Here is a 4,534-nt window from a genome sequence, read left to right as displayed (position 1 = left end):
GGCTTTTTTCTTTTTGCTTATGTGGTGCTGAGAAATTGAACCCAGGGCCTTGAGCATGCAAGGCAAGGGCTCTACCACTGAGCCACCTTCCCAGCCCCTGCACAGTTCTTGTAACATCATTGGCTAAAACCAACAAGCCTCCCCCTTTCCCCGCCCTAGCCCCAAATGCTTTAAAAGCCCATATGGGCTGGCCCTCAGGACTGTTTCCTGGGGTCCCAACTCCTGGCCCTCAGCACTTTTCCCTCAATATAATCTTTTACATTTTCCTGCCCCTCCCCACTATGCTCTCCCCCCCCCCAGGTGCTAATGTTGGCAGATAAGGGGGAGGGAAAATTAGCTCTTCCTCCGCACCGCCCTGCAGGACTGGGTAAGAGGGGTGCCGAGGGTTTGGTTTTGGTTCGCCCCGGTTTGCTGGGGTGATCCTGAACTGCAAGATTTTTCTTGGGCAGCTGCCTCTGTGGGGGCATGAGAGGTTTTAGCCAGAAGAAGAGGGGAGGGGGGGCGGGGGCGGGGGCGATCCAAACTAAGTCTTGCCAAACTAAAATACATGGGATCTGGTCGGGATGGGCATGTGGTCCTGGAATGAAAACCATTCCTTTTACTTTGAACACAGCCCAGAGGTCCAAAGTTCCTTCAGCAGCCCATCCCCCCACAAGGGTGGTCCACTCCAACCTACAAAAAGTGATTCGTTTTCCCTTTCTGATCTCAACATGTAGTACCCAGAGTCCAGAGACCCCCAAAAGACCACCAGAAACTACGATCAATGCAAGCAGCATAGAGTCGTTTATTGGCAAGTTCGAGCTAGGTCCTCAACGCACTCGGTAACCGGTGATGCTAAGAGGCTCCGAGCACTGGTTTGTCACACTTTTTATAACACTCAGTAAACAGGTTACAGGAAATGTTGTAAGGGTAGCAAATCATCATACACACGGAATAACCCTAACACCCAAATCATCAAATCATAACCCTAACACCCAATTGGCACACTCAAAAATAAAGCTGTGATGCAAGCTGGGGATTGGACAGTTTAAAGCTGATGTGTTTCATTTGAATTGGTGCAGTACTAGAGGCTGGTCCAGTCATCAAGTTCGTGGTTTATTTATTTATTTATTTGGGTCCGGTTGTGGGGCCTGAACCCTGGGCCTGGGCGCTGTCCCTCAGCTCTTCAGCTCAAGGCTAGCGCTCTACCACTTGAGCCACAGTGCCACTTCCGGCTTTTTAGTTTTCTGCTTATGTGGTGCTGAGGAATTGAACCCAGGGCCTCATGCATTGCAAGGCAAGGGCTCTACCACTGAGCCACCTTCCCAGCCCCAAGTTCGTGGTTTTTATCAGTGAACACCAGTTCCTGTTGTTGTTTCCCTATTCAAAATATTTGTCAACACTCTGTAAATATTTATCAGCACTCCAGGTAAGGTGGTGTTACCCAAGTCTTGTTTACAGGAAACTAAGCAAACTTTACTGAGCAACAAGCAAGTACATAAGCAAAACAAGCAATTAATCTGTTTCCTTTTCCTCTTTCATTCCTCCCTTTCAATGGATCATTTTGTAGTCAATCTTGACTTATGTGTCTGATTCTGCCATCTCTGGATCCAAATTCAAATACTGGGCCCTTAGAACCATCAACTGAACAGCATTTATTCTATCCTTAGCAAAAGCAATCAACTTGTTAATAATGCAGGGTCCTATGGTTAAAGCGAGCAATAGTATCATAAGGGGCCCAATTAAAGCAGAAAGCAAAGTTGTCAACCAGGGAGAGTAATTAAATCAGGACTCAAACCATCCCTATCTGGATTCGTATTATTTTTTTCCTCTTTTCTAGTCCCTCCCGGACTTTTGCCATGTTATTCTTAGCTATTCCTGAGTAGTTTTACGTAAAAACAGCATTCCTCTCTCAGGGCTACACAAAGTCCTCCTTGTTGTATAATAAGAGGTCTAAGCTTCTCTGGTTCTGAAGTACTACTTCTGACCGAGAGGTTAGTGACTTTTGCAGGTATGATATGGATTCTGCTATCCTCTTTATGTCCTCATCAATGGCCATCCTTAAATCATTATAGGAATTTTTCTGACTAACTAGCGAGGCTACGCCTGTCCCGAGTCCCCTTAAACTTGCCCCTAATAAGAGGCCGTTAAGGGCTCTCTTTTTCTCTGGGGGGCGAAACTGTCCCCAGGTGGAGACTTTTTCCAGTCATCTTTCCAATGGTCAAGAAACTCGGAATTTGGATAATAAGTCATGGTGGGAATCAGGCGTATCAACATACAAGTATGGTTGAGTTTGAGAAAACAAGAGTAACTCTATCTAGCTCAGACAACTTTTTGCCTATGTTCTAAGCCCTGCTGGCCAAGAAGTTTTTGAGATGTGTCATTGTATCGAGAGGTATTTTTATGTAGAAATTGACCAGAACCTGCACAGATTACGGAAAGAGGTTGTTTATACTGAAACCATCAGACCCTAACTACCCTCCCCCTCCACCCCCCCCACACACAGGTGACCCTTCCGGTTTTGTAACCTCCTGCTGACGCTAACCACCCCGAAATGTTACCCCTAGCCCAGAGCCAATCAGATTTATATTCACATGTAATTCTGTTTGAATACCTGGATAATGTATCTTATTGTCACATTGTGGTTTTTGCCTTTATAAACCCTGCTGGAATGTGGCTCGGGGTCTCCTCCCTCCCTCTGCTCTGTCAGTGTGTGGGCTGAGGCCCGAGCCTTGGCTTGTTCTGAATAAACCTTGCGTTTTGCAGTTTGAGTGTCTGAGTCTCTGGTGGTCTTTGAAGAGTGGGCATTTCAAGTTGTTGTAAAACAGTGGTGTGCACACAGGGGGTGAGCCCTGCTTTAGAGCAGGCCAACCATGCATCATTTGGGGGGACCAAGTAACTATTGTTCACCTGTTTTTGCATGGAGTTGCACAAGGGGGCCGTTTCTTTGCTCACTTCCCCGGCACACCTCTGGGTCCCTATTATTTTAATTACTGTGAGTCCTACCTTCGATTTCCATGTGCAGGATGGCGCCTCACTTGATATGGTAACATTGTCCTGAGCTGCAATCCCTTCATAATAGGGGGGCATGCTATCATCACATAACCAGCCAGACCTCGTTTCCTTTGGCTGAGTCTGGTTCAGTCCCAAAAAGGACTTTTGCATTAACTTTACAAGTGGGTGGCAGGGTAAGTAAGCAGGGGCAGATGCCTGGGTTTGGGGACCAAGGCTGGTCCGAATGTCAATAGATGGCGGCGTGGAGGGGACTGGTCCAGACACTAGGATGGTCCTAGGAGTAGGCCCAACCACAGGTTTTAAGATAAGGTTGGGTCCCACTGCCACCCGCGGTCAATCCCAGGACTTAATGACCTGGAGTGTCAAAAGAATCCCTTCGTGGTTACCCCCGGGCCTGTACAGCCTAAGTCCCCAGGACTTCCCCAGCTCCCATCCTCCAGCCTTGTCCCCTAGTTCAGTAAATTGAATTCTGATCTTAGAATTCTGTGAGCTACTTTTAGTCAAACCAACAAGGTCTCCTCCTTTTCCCCTCCACCAAGTGGATGTGCTGGTCTCACATCCCCATTTCTTACAATAATAGTCACTGGGGCCTCCGCAACTATCCGTTCTTTCCCTCCAGGACATACATACCAGTTTCGCCACCTGCACTCCGGGTAGGAATCTTGTTTGGTCCAACTAGTGCGGGCCCACGACCCTTCAGCTAATTGGCATAAATCAAAAAATAAATCCGGAAACTGGGGTAGGGGTCCATGGGTGGATATAAGAGTTAATCTCTTCCCCGTCTCAGGATTTTTAACAATCCAAGTCCAAGTATAGGGGTAATGGGGATTACTCCCAGCATAAGCGTTGATAAAAACATTGCTCAGAAACATCAAGGTTAAAGACAACATGGTCACAGCTCAGTTCTTCTGCTCCTGACGCAGCGTCAGTTTTAAGGAGTTATCTCTGGTCCGGTTGACTGTCCAAGTCGGGCTCCATCAAGCCCAGGAAGGGGTCTGCTTGCTTGGCGTGGGTGTGGTGGATCCAGATGGCCACTCCGTCTACTTTGAGAGCGGTGGGCGTCGTCAGAATAACCTGGAATGGTCCTTTCCATCTGGGTTCCAAGTTCTCCTGCCGGTGGTGCTTAACAAGCACCCCGTCTCCCAGTCTATACTGGTGGGGTACTGGTGGAGGCCCAGTTTCGTACAGTTCCTTCAACTTTGGCCATACTTCTTCATGAACCCTTTATAAGTAAGGCTTGTAAAGAAAAATGAAAGTTTAGAATCATCATCTTCCTCGACCTGAGGAGCCGTTCAGACAAGTCAGGGAGTATGGGGGGGGTGTCCCGAACATTATTTCATATGGAGTAAGGCCTATTTTAAAAGGGGAAATACAGGGGCTGGGAAGGTGGCTCAGTGGTAGAGCGCTTGCCTTGCATGCATGAGGCCCTGGGTTCAATTCCTCAGCACTGTTAGGTTTTTAAAAAGAGGTAGCCGAGTAAGAACTGCACCAGCACGCACGTGGTATTCAGGTAAGGGGTAGGTTTATTCAGTAGACCTGC

At 47.8% G+C, this 4,534-nt stretch overlaps 1 long non-coding RNA gene across 1 annotated transcript in view; it reads right to left on the bottom strand.

Annotated features, from left to right (window-relative positions):
• Positions 1-2,482: 2,482 nt before the first annotated feature.
• LOC105990498 overlaps positions 2,483-4,534 on the bottom strand; it is a 4,305-nt gene continuing 2,253 nt past the window's right edge. Inside the window, exon 3 of the long non-coding RNA XR_001175313.1 lies at positions 2,483-4,230. This is a non-coding gene — a long non-coding RNA (uncharacterized LOC105990498). The remainder of the gene's footprint in view (positions 4,231-4,534) is intronic.

The sequence above is a fragment of the Dipodomys ordii genome, unplaced genomic scaffold (genome assembly GCF_000151885.1).
Source record: "Dipodomys ordii isolate 6190 unplaced genomic scaffold, Dord_2.0 Scaffold64, whole genome shotgun sequence".
NCBI lineage: Eukaryota > Metazoa > Chordata > Mammalia > Rodentia > Heteromyidae > Dipodomys > Dipodomys ordii.
This window is presented reverse-complemented; position numbering and strand designations above follow the sequence as displayed.